This window comes from Serinus canaria, chromosome 7, assembly GCF_022539315.1.
Source record: "Serinus canaria isolate serCan28SL12 chromosome 7, serCan2020, whole genome shotgun sequence".
Classification (NCBI taxonomy): domain Eukaryota; kingdom Metazoa; phylum Chordata; class Aves; order Passeriformes; family Fringillidae; genus Serinus; species Serinus canaria.
The window spans coordinates 5,656,141-5,671,948 of NC_066321.1; positions in this window are offsets into that span (position 1 = coordinate 5,656,141).

The following is a 15,808-nucleotide window of genomic DNA, read 5'->3' on the forward strand; positions in this document are numbered from 1 at the left end:
TGCTCAGTGCTGCCCTGAAGCAGGGACACTGGGGATTTGGGGTGCTGCACCACTGCCTAGCCCTGTGCCCAGGGCAGGGCCCTGCTGAGCCAGAGGCTGTGAACCAGCAGAGAAGGACCAGGACCAGGATGGAGCATCATTCTATAAAGTGACACCCTGCAGAGGAGCTGGCCACACACAGACCTGGCAGGTCTATGGGTTTGTTCATTAAGGTAGTTGTACACTATTTGACATCATAGAACCATCACAGAATCATAGAATACCCTGCCATGGGCAGGGACACTTTCCATTTTGTCAGGCTGCTCCAAGCCCCATCCAACTGGCCTTGAGCCCTTCCAGGGATGGAGCAGCCACAGATTCTTATTATTTATTTATGAAAAATCACCTTCCTGTCCCATTCTGCCCTGTGTCCTCCGATACACAGCACTGCCCTAGATAGCAGGAGGCTGAGTTATTGAAAGGAAATCCTACAAGCCCTAAGGGCATTAATATGTTGGAAATAATATATTCTACATTTCTCTGTCATGACAGCTCAAGAGACAGTTCACAGCTCTGTAGATACCTGGACAACTGTGAGGTAGAATAATGCTGAAATACAAAGCTGTGAGTAAGACAAGTCCCCTTGAGAACCTGGCAAGGACACAAGTAGCTGTCACTGGCTCCTTAGGTGAGTCAAGAGGTGGGAACAGCCAACATCTGCAGATTATTTCCTTCTCTGGAGTACATCTGTGTGGGTTTGGGCTGAAAATTTATACTCTGGGAAGAAGGGGAAAGGAGTTAAAGGTCCAAATGAATCACTGAAACCTTTTTCTCCAGGTATGCTCCAAGTGATGCTGGGAGACAGCCTTGGGTGGAGGAAAAGGGGAGGGGATCACTCCCTGCTCCAGGCTCCCAGGATGCCCACCAGCAGCACCGGATTTCCTGCGGGCTGTGCTGATCCACAAGCTCCAACAGCCTCATCAGTCACATGGCAGAAGTGCAAATAGCAGAAAAAAAATTATCCACTCTATGGTTTAGAAGAGCCATGCTAGCTGGTGAAACTGTTGATGCCTTCAGAGATGAAAAGTCCTAAGTGAGCAAAAACCAGGGAACAAGCAGGGGACTGGGACTGGCTGCTGCCTACATGTGAAGACAGGAGATGAAGGCTGTGCAATGTTGATTTTACCTCAGAAGGGATGGGAGTGCCAGAACAGACCATCCCTCACATGAATGCAGTGACCCTCCTCTGTGGGAGGATCCATCCCTTTGGAGCAGGGAGCAGAGGCTGGAGCCTCAGCTGAGAAAAGCTAAGCTCAGGAGATGGATCCATATTTACTGTCCCCCACAACTTAATATAACACAGAGTGTGTGGGTCAGGTCTAGGAAACTGGAAAGAGGCAGAAGGAGCAGGAAAGGCTGCACAGGAACTCCGTAATTTCTACCTTGTAACCAGATTTCAAAGCATTTGTAGATGGCCCAAATATCTGAGCCCAAAGATCCAGGAGTTTATTTGGCTTACCTCTGGAGCTGATGTAATCAGACATGGGCAGGCTGATCAAAGCAGGAGACGTTGCTAATGTCTGAGGAATAATTTCTGCTGTGTCCCAATAAAGCACACGCTGATGGGAGCTGGGCTGATAACGGCTGCGCTGCGCCGGCCTCGCTAAATCTCATTTTTCAGGACAACTGAACTGTCAGTGCCAAAGAACAGACAGGTTATTGCTCATGCTCCTCCAAGGTTACTTTTATTAAAATGGAAATTTCCAAAGCTTTGCATGCACACATACGTGGCCACGGGTGCAGGGGGAGAGGAGCCTTGCCACAGGCACCCCTCCTCCTTAGTGCAGCCCTCACAAATGGGGTGCCCTGGGGGAACTGGGCATGGCTGTCCCTGCCCTGCTCTGTGTCTGAATAGCCCATCCTCACCACGGCTTTGGGCTGGCCTTGGCACCTACAGCAGCCTGGGGTGAGTGCAGTGCTCTCCCCCACAGCTGCACCCCATTAACTTCCACTGTGATCTGGGTGAGGATTTGCTGTCCCCCCTGAAACCCAGCACAGGCACCATCACCTTGAAACTGAGCCTTTCACATTCTGGGATGACACAGCTCTTCCTACCAGAGGGGAGCAGCTCCCAACCCCTCTCACTGCAATTAATTCATTCCTGCAGGTTCTGCCACAGATTGGGATGGGGAGGAGAGGAGAGAGGAGAGAGGAGAGAGAGAGGAGAGGAGAAGATTTCATTTGGAAGGACCCTAAAATGATGAGCTAATACAGATGCCTGATAACTTCAGGTCTGGCTGTAAGTTAAAGCATCTTGTTAAGGACAGTATCCAGATGTTTTTTAAACAGACAATAGCAAAAGAAAAATAGGGGGAAGAAGAGCAAAAAAAATTAATACCTAGCTGTGTTTTACTTTCTGTTGTCATAACCCACAGAGGAGCTGCAACAGACAAAACCTGAACTTGTCTGCTGAGAAATGACTTGTTCAACAAATGTGTCTTTTTATCTTCCCCAGTACATCTGAGGAATAGATTAAATTTTTACAAACATGTGCCTTAGTTAAAATAATTTTGCTTTTCCCACTCATGAAGTTAATTGAACCAAAAATTGTTCGTGAAATATCTCATTATGGAGCACTCCAAATTCCTGGCTTGCAATTAGTGAAACAAATCAGTGCTCTATTCCCAGACTGAAAAAAACTCCAAAATATTAGAGCATTTCAATTAGCAATTTGAAACTGAAATTCTTAATTGAATTGATCTCAGAAAGAAATTCAATTTGAAAAAAAAACATTGGTAAGGGGATTTCATTACTGTGCCTGGTTTTGGAGGTGGTTCAGGATGATCACACCTTCACCAACAGGTATTCCACACCAGAAGGAGCTGGTAGAAGGAGATGCTGCTGGAAATCATCCAGAATGTGCAGCTCTTGTCCTGGGAAGCCACAAGCAGCCATGGACAAGACACAAAAGCCCCAGCTTCTTGCTAGCCCTGAGTGCAGTTCATTTTTTCCTGGGGACTGCAATCTCTGCCCAGAAACTTTTTTCTGTGCTGGAGAAGCATGAAGGACTCAGCAAAGGCCTGGCTCAGGTTATTGACGTTATGGGAAAGCAGAGTTATGCCAGGCAAGAGGACATGGCCTTTTTATGTGCCACTTTTGCTGCTGATTCAGGTTTTCTACACATTTTAGGAAACAATAATAATTCATTATGAGAAATATGGGAATAATTATTTTCTCTTTTGAAGATGCAATGATATGAGGAGAAGATTGACAGAAATACCCAACAACCTATAAATCCAAAAATAACAACTTGGACATTGTTTTTCAGAGACTGTCATGAGGAGCTGCCCCTGGTACCAGGCTGACTCAGTGGAGCTTCAGCCCCAGGAATGATAAAAGCATGAAGTGAGACAGAAGTCATGCAGCTCTTAATACTTGCTCGTGTTTTAATTCATTTTCACTTGTAACAGCCATAGTTGTTTTTCCCAAAACAAACATTCCTGGTTCAAAAGATCGCTGTCTTTCCTATATTTGTGCTATTTCTGCAACATCCACTTCCCACTGGCACCTTCTCCATGTTACTAATTTCCCCTTTCCTCCTTCTCTAGCTGTTCCCTCAAGAGCTGGTGCGACAAAGAAGATCTGAACGAGCCCCACTTGAAAAGCAATCAACCAAAATTAGAAGGGCTTTCTTCTAGGCTGTGTTTGGAAAGGCATCATCCCCCTGAGCACATGGCACTGCTGTCTGCCTGTGCCCTGCTCTGACAGGGCAATGCAGGGGGAGCAGTGCCTGCCGTCACAGCATAATTTGAATATTCCACTTGGAACTCCTTGGCGTGGCTCACATGCCTCCTAAATCTCTCTGCTTGAAGTGTAACATTTTCATGCCCTTCACATCTCTTCCTGTGGGAACTTATGTTAAGCTTTGGAAAGGGTTTAGGCACACTCATTCCCCTCCAATGGCAGCAGTAGCTGCTTACAACTCTCAGAATCAAAATCTTTGTGTGAAGTTGTCTTAGGAACACTTCAGATGTCTGTAAGACACCACTCATGCCAAAACCCCACGTGGGAGTTACCCTGACCTGGTGAAGAGTGTCCTTTAGACAAAACTTATTCCCTTCAGCCTGTGGGATCCTGGGCTGGATGGCAGCTGGCAGTGCCAGCACAGGGGTGGCACCCCTGGGGTCTCTGTAGTGCACAGCCCATGCACCACTTTGGGCATTACACTGCCATGGCAACCTTTAGATCTAAAATGCTCCATATTTCTTTCTGAAGTGTTCCATATTTTTTTCTTTCTGCTTCCTGGGACAGAGAACAGCATCCTGAAAATGGGGCTTTGCACCCAGCACCTCCAGACCAGTCACTAACTTTCCCTTTTCTTCTTTTCCTTTTTTATTTCCTTTTTTCCCTTACAATCCCAAAGCTTTTTCCCCTTCTGCCTTCTTAATGACAATGGTGGGATGTTCCCACAGGTTCCTGATGAGAATCTGTGTAGAAAGAGAGGGCCAGTGAGCTTTAGGAGTGCCTGTGTGGGAAGAGGGCTCAGCACCTGGATGTTCTCAGGGCAACTGTGTGGCCCCAAGTCTCCCCTTGGGGCACAGATGGGAGGTGAAGCTCAGCTCTTGCTGTTTTTATCTCTCCCGGGCCTCACAATGGGTCAGAAGTGGAGGAATAAGAAAAATAAAGATCAAGTGACCCTGTGAGCAGCATGGCTGGCTGGGGGGCTGCTCTGCTGTGACCTTGGTCTCTCCAGCCCTTCATTCTCAGCAAGCACACCCAGCAGAGTGAGCTTTAATGGCCCTGTGCCACTCACAGCCACTAAACAAACTGCAGGCAGGACCACAGAAACAGACTGACAGTTCTGCAAACTGCTATTACCAATGATTTCACCTTTTTTTTAATGCCAGATGTCATGATCAACCACTGTCATGTGCAGTTGGACCCTGGGATCTGCCATTGCAGGTGGAAAGTGAGAGGGTCTGCAGCCCACCAGGGCTGGTATGGCCAGAGAATCACAGAATGGTTTGAGTTGGAAGGGACCTTAAAGACCATCCTGTTCCACCCTCTGCCATGGGCAGGAACCTTCCACTATCCCAAGTTGCTCCAGTCCCATCCAACCTGGCCTTGGACACTGCCAGGGATCCAGGGGCAGCCACAGCTGCTCTGGGCACCCTGTGCCAGGGCCTGCCCACCCTCACAGAAAATAATTTCTTCCTAACATCCAATCTAAGCCTGCCCTCTTTGAGTTTAAAGCCATTCCCCCTTGCTTTATCACCACCTGCCAATGCACAAAGCTGCTCTCCAAAGCCATGCTGAAGCTTGGCTTTGAACACAGCCATGCTTTAATTTATACTCCTTTTTTTTTACTACAGTTTGAGCTAATATATTAATTTTGGAGCTGAGTGTACCACCTACTGCCAAAAGACATTGCAAATGTGGGATTTCACAGTGAAATATCAGTACAAAAGCACTGCTTTTACTTGCTAGTACTTATCAGTGCGAGGTACATGGATCATGCAAAAGCCCTTGACATAGTGCTGTAACATTGCTCCAGTGAAAATGTACAAGGGCTTTTCATGGATAGTGCTGTCATTTAATTTTTTTTTAATTACAACTTAATTTGTAGCCAACAGGAGCCTTGACTGGAAGCTCCTCCCTGCAGAGTCCATTCATGCTTCAGCCAGAGATGCTGAAAAGGCCATCTTAAAGCTCCCCTAGAAGTACTGTGGATTTCCCCCTCTCTGTGAAAAGCCATTCCCAAAGAAATGACAGTTGTCTCCTCAAGCCTTCAACTGAAGGTGTGTTTGTTTGCTCTGAAGCCAGATGTGAAGAATTGTGTCTGGAAAAAAGGAATTTTCCAGAAGGCCATGAGTGGGATGGAAGGGGCAGTGAGGGATGCCTGCAGGGAGCCTGGCTGTCAGTCTGCAGACCTGGGGGAGGCAGCTCTGTCCTGACTGCATCCTTTGAGCTCCTTCTCCTGTTACAGCCCCAGCAATTGCCATTCCCAGCGTGGTGTCTTCACCTGCCCTCTTATCTCTTTCCATGATCCCTGCTCTCGCTTCCCTTTCTGCCCTGTAGGCCTGCAACTGCTGCTGGAAATAATATTTTTTTAATACCATTTCTATCTCACCCCTCAATCCAGCTGGTGCCATTGTAGGCAGTTTCCAAGTGTCACTGCTTCTTTCAAATTCACATCCTCCTGCAAGATACAAACCCATCCAACCCAGCCTGCTCACTCTCTCCTTTGTGCAGGCTTTATATTGCAAGTTATTTAAACTCACAGCTATTTTCCTGATTAAATAAACCTGGGACCAGTTACTCTGAAGACTTTTATTAGAGAGCTACATTGCCATCTTGTTATTTTGATCCCTACTCACCTCTCATCTTCCCACAGACAAAAGCCTCTGAGTTTCTTTATATATAGGTGCATTCATGCTTCTATTGAGCAGGAATCCTCTTTGCAATCTCTACCCTGGGATGAGCCTGCTCTGCAGATCATATTTGGTGTTTCACTTGGGTTTGATTTTGTCTCTGCTCTGACAAGCCCTGGCAGAGTTAATGAGGACAAAATAAGCACTTCAGGATTTGCTCCTGATTTCAGTGGTAGGAGTCACTCCTGGCCATGCTCTGGGTGCCTGTCTTCCTGTTGCAGTCACATCCAGATTCCAAGGGAACTGGGAAGAGTGGGGCAAAGCAGCAGGGAACATCTTTCAAATTAGGATACACAGGATGGGTACAGTACCTGAAAAGGCAAAGAGAACTGGAATTGCTTACAGTTATGGCAAAAATAATTGAAAAAAAACCACAGGCTTGCTATAGTTAATGAGTTTTACAACTCAGAGCCCAGTGGAGAGACCTGGGCTGTGGATGTACCCCCTGGCTGTGGAATGCTGCTGGTAAGGCAGGGTTAAAGGTCCAGCCTCCAGCCTTCAGGCACAAAAATGCAAATGTGGTCCACTTTTGGTTTCCCAGAGGCAGACATCTGCTTTCTAAAGGGAGCTTAATATAAAATTTTGGAGCCACCTTTTTTCCAGATAGAGGATTTACAGCCTGGGAACAAGCAAAAAAAGTTGTGAAGAGGATTATTATTGTTGTTGTTGTTGCTGTTGTCCTTGTTTACTATTAACATTAATTACTATTCTATAATATATATATAATATACACTATACTACATACTACATATACTAATACTATAGTAATATCATAATATTACTATATAATATATTATATTAATATTATAAAATATTTATAAAATATATTAATATTTATAATATAGTAATATTACTATTACCTGGGGGGGGGGGGGGGGTTGTCCCTTGGTATTATTTCTTGCAATTTTCACCAAGGATTTTCTCACTCCAGAGCAAGGGAGTGGGGTCTTTTGCAGTCATTCCAAATCAGGGGCACATCTCTGTATCAGGTCTCTGCAGCTGAGGCCAGCAAGACAAAGTGCAGTGGGGAGATGCAGATCTGCCATCCAAAACACATCCTGAGCTGCTGGGGTGACAGTGACATGATAACGTCATGAAAAGCCTTGATAAAAATGTGCCTTTTTTTCCCATTAATCAGCTCTGTTTGAGTTGGATGTGCCAGCTTTCCTGAGAGAAGTAACCTGCCAGACACCCAAATATTGGCTGTTTAATTTCCCTGAAGTTAATGGAGAGAGTGCCTGTAATTACACGTGGCCTCCTGTAAGTTTGCAGCTTTTGTGATGAAGTAGGAGACAGCATTATGGCACTTAAAGCTATTGATTAGTTAAGCTAATGGACTGAGACTGATTGAATCTATTGCCACAGCCAGGGGATTCTGTGTGGCGTTTCTTTTATGAACTCAATAGAAAACACCTCTCACACTGCAGGGTGGGGAGGTGGGGGGACCAGGGAGGGCCCAGGCTGCCCCCACCACACTGTGAGTTCTTCATCTCCATGTGGCACCACATCCAAATGCCTTGAGACCAAACTGTTGTGTTAATCTTTTTCCCACTGGTGTACTTCTCATCTGGGATCTAACACAGGATTTTTGTGGGCCTTGCAATCATCTGCAGGAGAAGGAAATTTTAAGAAAGCACAGAAATGTGTGAGATTCAATAAATGCCTGAGGAACACTGAGGGAAGGGCATTAAGGGTTCATTCCTCTAACAGAGCTCAGTCCTGGCTCCCTAGGCAAGCTTCCCTTGAACAATCCCACAAAGTCTCTCACATGACACACGTGTTTGAGGGGATCTCATGTTGATCTTCAATTTTACAGCCAGTGCTGAAGGCCAAGCTTTACCAGTGAACCTTAATTTCCCTGTCATTAGCAGGACACACCAAATCCAGCCCTCAAACTGATCATTTTTGTTAGGCTTTCAGCCCAAATTTATCTCCTAACATTCTGTACCTCCTGGAGTGCAAATGGGAAGATTGAAGCCATTTCCCTCAATCCAGACTAAAGGCTGGTCAGCACCTTCTCCATCCGTGGAGGCACCAAAGCCACTTGGCTTTGCAGGGCTGCCAACACTGTCCCCACAGGCCACTCAGGCTGCTGGGGATAGCTTTGCTCTTTGCCATTCCCCTGCTCCAAGTGGAGGCACACAATCAGTGCCACACAGCATGGAAACTGCTCCTGTCAACAACTTCCAGGGTTTGTTAGGAGATTGGGATTTTGGCTGACAACAACACTGAGGCAACCAGTTTGGCTTGCACAGCTGCTGGCTCACTGGTGTGCAATATTTTCATTATGTGTCAAGGGTGGTGTAACTTCAGCATGATGCAGAACATATGGATTGGAGACTGGCTGAGTCATTCCTGTAGGTAAAAACCCCAAGAACTTCAAAATAAAGACTACTCCTAGTCAGAAAGATTAATTTCTCACCTCAGGAAAAAATATTAGGGACATAGCAAAGCAATTAGGCGATAGATAAATCTCTGGAGGATTGGCTCACATTTCTGTTTCCCCTGCTGGACCTACCTTGTGTCAAAAGGATGTTTACAAAGAATGAGCAATTATTTAATGGACTGACTGGAGTGTCCAATAGGCTATTTAGAAGAGCCATAATTATCTATATGCAATAACAGTTGAGTCACATGCTTGTAACATCCCTCAGCCATTAAACAAGACATAAATCAGACAAAATACAGTCCTGACACAAACAGGGAACATCAGATCCACAGCCAAGGCCCCCAGGCTCCTGTGCCTGTCCATGTTTGGAGATGTTTGTGGTGCTGGGTGGATCAGCATCTCTCCTGCTGCCACTCTAGGGGGACACAGATGTCCCACAGGTCCCATGACAGCACCCTGAGTATGTCCCTGCTGTCCCCAGGCACTCTGAGTAGCCCATGGCATGTGCAAGGCCACCCTGCAGCCTCCCTTGTCACTTCCCAGGGGACACAGATGGTGGCTCGGTCACCTGCCCCTCCAGGAGCTGCTGGAGCTCAAAGACACAATCTATCACAACAAGAGAGCAAGGACTCATGAAAACTGATTTTGTGATGTTTGGCTGTTCCCTGCAGGTGCGAACGTGGCTGTCCATCAGCAGGGCAATGCTGACCTCTGCTGCCAGAAACCAAAATTATGGAAAACTACCTGCAGCAGTACTAATGTGGTCAGGAGGCTTTGGAGGAGGGGGTACAACCCCACCCAGGTGTAACCTTCGGGTTTGTACCTTGCAAACCAGAGCTTGACAAGATGCTGTAAAATCTGGGTTATGAGCTGGAGCCAGTCCTGTCCTGATGGCTTGGCAGAGACAGGGGCACTGTCCCCACCCCTGGGAGCCAGAGCTGATGTGCCCATCTCAACCAGCACAGAGGGTCTTACAAATCTGGCTGCAGAAACTCCATCAGTGCTTTGCTCTGCTGGCTGGGAAGAGAGGATGTCACACAGACAGAAGTCATGCTTCACTTTTCAGGCAGCAATTGGGATTTTCACATCTAGAAAATATTAGCTTGCTAAAATAATGTAAAAATACAGGTTATTCCTCTTAATTACAGCTGGGGTCCAGCAACTAGGAATGGTCAGAGAAGCAGCAGACCTGGAGGCATTTTCTAGGGTCTTCCTCAAGGGTCAGTCACACAGCTTAATATTCCCAGTAATGATCTTGTGAGAAAAGGAAGATTGTGGTGATGAAAATGTGCCCCAAACCTGGGGGGTGCCTTCAGTACAGAGGAGAGCTGGGATATGATACTGAGAGGAATGCCTGTCCCTGAGAGCTGAAAGCCCAGTTTGGGATGGCACAGGGGAAAAGACTGCTCCAGCATGAGATGGGTCTGTGATTCAACAGAGATACAAGCAGGTGAAAAGGGCAAGGGGAATGCTGAGATATATCAGTTGGTAGGGATGCTTCCCATGGAGATAGGGAAGAGTGCAGCCATTTTTGAGTTATCTGAGAGCAATTTAGTCAACCTGGCTTGCAGAGGAGCTTTCCCACAGATATTGACACCAGCATGACCCTCCCCCAGGCACTGGGAGTGTTCCCAAGGTTTCCCCACTCAAGTTATTCCTCCTGCAGTCCTGCAGGTCTCTCCTGAGCTTGTTATGATGGACACAGTGAGCAGGGTTGAATCCATTATGGCTTTGTACTCTGGTTTTACACAATTCATGGAAAATGCAGTACATAGCCTAGCAATATCTTTTGTAAGGGCTCAGGGTAAAAAGTTAGTGGAAGCTGCTCTCTCCTTCTTTCCTTGACGGGAAAATTTAGAGGAGCTCTGCAGCCTCCCAGACACTCCCAGAGATCCATCCTGAGTCTCTCAGCTCCAGTCAGAGATAAGGGTAGATGTTTTTTGGATTCAGATCCACCAAATTTGGCAGAGAGAGAAGTAAAAGGTCCAGGGGAGGAATAACTGAAGTAGTGGCATTACAAACCTATTGCAACTCTGATAAGTTCTCATTTGCTGATTACAGCTGCCATGAGAAACACCAAGGACCTTTTGCTAGAAAAACTTTGTAATCACACCCAAAATTGAAAACTTTCCATTTGTTCCTGACTGCTGCACAGGTGACCCAGAGCGAGGCATTTGCAGTTCCTGAGCAGCCAAGGTTTAAAGGCAAAGCTCATAAGCTCATGTGTTAACTTAAAACCTTTGGGGACAGTTTGCCATCAGTCAGGTCTGCTGGTACCTGCAGAAGGTGTTTTATTTACTGATCCACAACTGGGCAAGCAGGGACACAGGGGAGTCAAGTGAGTGGCTCCTGGAGAGAAAAGGAAGAGTCAGGGGCTCAGCAAATCATCCCCAGCTCTCCAGCACACGGACAAAGGCAGTAGCACTCCACCCTGAGTGAGCTCTGGTGAAGGATGAGCTGTGTAACCCTCTGCTGTTCCTCGTCAGAGGCAGAATTATGTCTGTTTGTGGTCAAGGTGGTCTATCCTGGGACGTGTATTTCTTAGTCATTGTCACAAGGGCTAATTTATCTTTGGTAATTAGTTTCTGTGCCTTTGAGCAGTGAAGCACAAATAAGCATTTAACATTGATCTATTGCAGCACTTCCCTGGGTAAATAGATGGCTCTGGCGTTGGCTGGTGCTGATGCATCAGTGTCTTTTACCATCAGAGGAGCCACTCAAGCATCAGCTCAGCCACCAGCCAAAAAGCATGTCTGAGATTTTAAACCAGCTGTCTCCTCTGACCTGCTGTGCTCTGGAAGACAACAGCAGCATATCCCCTCCTTGCCCAAGGCTCAACCCAAAGCACCCTAAAGAGAAGATTAAATCAAAGAACACAGAAAACTGGAGCCAGCAGAAATGGCCTTTTCTGTTTTGAACCTCATGATGGCTTAGGTTCAGGTCTCACAGCCACTCCACCACCTGCATGTCCAGCTCAGCACCACAGCCTGCACTAATTAACCTGCTGCCAGTTTCCAGGCAATTACAAGTGATTATATGGATTTAGATGAGCACCCACTCTAATCCAAGCTCATCCATGGGACCACCAGGGAAACAAAAATACATATCAGCTGGTTTAGCCCCAGGGCAAAAAATGAGCAAATAAACTATGTTTTTGTAAAAAGAAACTATACCAAGGCATTAATTGAAAAGAATGGATGTAGTAGTTTTTAGTCAACATGGAGTAGAAATAGAAACAGAAATAATAACTAAGAAAAGCATTATTATAAACTAAGCATACTTAGCAGCCTGATGGTCTACAAAATACCCATTAATCTAGAAATAAATTATAGACAGTAAAATCTGTTAGAGCTAGTACAGTTTTTCACTTAATTAAATGTGGTGTTATTATTATTTGATAGGGACATGCTTTATTCTGTGATACCTAATTATTTCTCTGGAAAAGTTGTATGTTCATCTTTATGATTGTGAAATTAAAAGCAGGCCATAAAGTCTCATTTTGATTGAGACACTCTTCCAGAATATGAAAAGAAATATTAATTCAGTGCCCTCCACGTGCATGCACTAGGTTGGATGCTCTGGCTTTTCCACTGCCATATTGAACAAAGTGCAAGTTTAAAACTATTCCTGCCACAAGCAGCGGGAGAAGTATGAGCTGCTTGCAGTGCTCAAAAAGTATCCCAATTCTTTGACTGAGGTATGAAACCAGGCTGCACAACTTCAAAGTGGTTAATTTCATCATGACCCCAGAACTGTGTAGCAGATGGAAAATAATTTCTCCCCAGCTATCAGTTCTATTGTCCTCATTAAAGAGTTCTTTTTTGCTGGTTAAATTGGAGATGGGGAAGACTTAAAGTTGCTCTTCATGATGACTTTACTGAAACATTTTATAGCAGTGGACAAGTTGTAGTGGCCAATATTTAAAATCTGGGAATTTCAGTTTATCAGCTTAAATCCTAACCTCCAGGCATGTTTTCTTTTTTCAAGGCATGATGAAAATCATATCACTAATATGAGTTATTAAAACAGAGGCAGGAGCTAGGTAGATAATTTTGGGTGCCCTCATTTGGAGGTGGTATCTCACTTTAGAACCAGCTCTAACTGGAGATAAACAGGAGCTTCCATTTTTATAAAAGAACCAACACATCATAAATATATGATTTTTAAAATCTTCTTATCAATTCTTCTGCTATTTTTCCTCCCTCTGGATTTGTTTTAGTCTGACAACTTCTGCTTTGGTTGAACTTACCCATTTCTTTTCCCCTTCCTGGCACTTTCTTTCTTGAGATCTCCAAAGCACAGGAAAAAGCAGCAATGAAATGTCACAGTCGGACTTCCAAGCCTGTGGTACAAAGAGTCACAATTAAACAAAACCAGTCGAGGGCCTGGTGCATTGATGAATAAAACATGCTGATAAAAGAACGTGCCCAAGTGCAAAGTATCATTACAACATAGTGGGAAAAGAATTCTTTCCTCAATCCAAATTTCTCAGAGACAGAAGAGTATTTTTAGACTACTACTGCTGAAATAACCATCAAAGTGTTCACCAAGGTAGTTACCCACCTCAAAAATACAGGTTATCAAGTAAAACTCCATTTCCAAGTGATTCAAATGTGGAATTTTCTCAGCTGCAAATTCAAAGGGAAGCTTATGCCTAGGAGCCTTATTATAATTTGAGGAATTATTAAAGAATGGGATCATCAGGAGAGAACACAATGGCAGATCAGGTTGAAAAGTACAAACCACTTTTTTTTTCTTTTCCTGACAAGTCAAATATCAAAATAAATTCACTTCAGGCACATTCACATGAGTTTTCATCAGCTTCCCTGCAAGACTTTTATTGGCACAAATGATCACAGGAAGCAAACTTGAAACTCTTCTGCCCACCTCTGCAGGGTAAGTTCATTAGGAAGGATTAATTGGATGAAGGCATTATCTCCTTTGAGAGGTCTTTTTCATGTCACCACTTAATAACACTCACTCTATTCAAGCCAACTCAGGAGTGCAACCTTTCACTTTCACTCTGAATAGGCAAAACTCCACCCTTTTGTGTCAACTGTTTTTATTTCCATTGTAATGAAACAACTGCCCCTTACTAAATGATCAAAAGAAGAGAAATGTTACAGCAGAGGACAGAAATTGAGGTGCAGGAGGTTCAAAGGACATGTTAAATCTGCTGATGTGACCTGCTTTTGCTCAGTGAACTTATCTGTGAGCAGCTCCACTCAGATGTACAAGGCAGCCTCGTGCAAGAGCCCTGCAGCACCTGGGACCAATTTCTGCCTTTACCCAAGAGCTTTAGTCACTTTTGGGGCATTGTGAGGCCCTCTGCACATTCATCAGTGAATGGCAGCCTGCAGGAGAGATGCAGAAAATTACATCTTTCATAGGCATCTAAAAGCATTGCCTCCTGTTGGAGCCATCTGACACCATCTCTACTAAGGACTGATTTAGAGAATTTGCATTTGCTCTTGAAGGGGAAAAAAAGAAAGAAAGGCCTTCCCTGCCTGTCAAAGGGTGTCCCTCCATCTCTGCATCCCAGCAGGGACATCTGAGCCCTGATGGAAGTCATGGGGGCTTGCACAGGTGAGAGGTTTGCTGCAGGCTCAGCACACCAAGGACATTTCAGCTGACCAAAACATATTTCTTTCCAAAGAGCAAAACTGCAAGCAAGAAAAAAGCCTTTGGTCTGTTCTGCATTCAATCCTGATCCACACACGCTGCAAGAGCTTGAAATGCAATTAATAATGTCAGGCCCTTTTACACTTCTAGAGAAGTTATTTATTATTACTATTGTATTGGCATGACACTTAGCACCTCAGTAATAAAACCTCTCACTTGCAGTAATGGATCCAGCCTCATGACCTGCCTGCAAGGAAAGGAAGGTTTTAAAGATGGAAAATTGGTTCCAAGCAAGATAAAGTGATCATGGCCAGCCTGGGAAAACCCATGGCAGGGCCCCATGCAAATGCAGATACCCTGGGAACAGGGGAAGTCCTTAATTACAAACATGAACCTTCCTTTGCATTCTCAGACTTAAATGTTTCTCTGTTCAACAGCCAAATGAGAGTTTTTGGACAGCAGATTACCTCTGAAATAATTTCTAGCCTGATTTTGGAATCAGAAGGTGACAGTTTTGCAGTCAGGATGTGTATGAAAGTTGGCTGGCTGATCCTCACATTAAAGGAAATTGTATTAAAAAAGGAGATAAAAAGTGACTGTGCAGAGGTATTGAAATGGATTTATTTGTTGAGGTTGTTTTGCAAAACATGTGGAAAGAAATCAGGGAAATTAATGAGGAAAGGGAAGGAGGAGGGATGACTACCTGGATGCAGCCTTCAGCCCAGGAGGTCCCTGGCAGACAGGTTTCCAAAAGGCAGGGGAGGGTGGTGAAAGTATAAGAAAGATAAAGAATATTGACTATTTTCTACGTTCCTTACTTTCCTTCCCTCCCTTGAAAGCACAGGATTCTGGTCAAGGAGGAGTTTTTGTCTAAGCCTGAGTGAAATTTTATATATTCCTACACTTTCCAGGGACTGACACATAAATAAACAAGGCTCCAGCAGCAGTAGAAAGGCTAATTATGTTTAGAAGCAATTTGTGGCCGAGAGATGGAACTGGAAGATTTATTTAAATTTCCACCAAAACAAGAATGAATTTGGGGACTGTATTTGCTGGGGGTTAGGGGAGTAAAATACAGCTCTCCCATACAGCAAAGCAAAAATTTCCTCTCCAATTAACCCCTTTACCTGGCCTTGAACTCCAGGTTATATTAATGCCCTCAGTTTAAAATTTCAAATCATCAGAAATAATAAACAATAAGCAGTAGCCCAGGAATAATTTACACCAAGTGCAGAGGAGGCAGGCTCTGGCAGTGCTCGTTGTTTTAGGACATTTGTAATGGGGCGAGAGGCTCCCAGTAAAACACCCAGAGCAGCTTTGTGTCACCTGAGGCTCTGAAGCAAGAAATCTGCATTAACATTTGGCAGGAAATGCAAGTGAGCAGGAC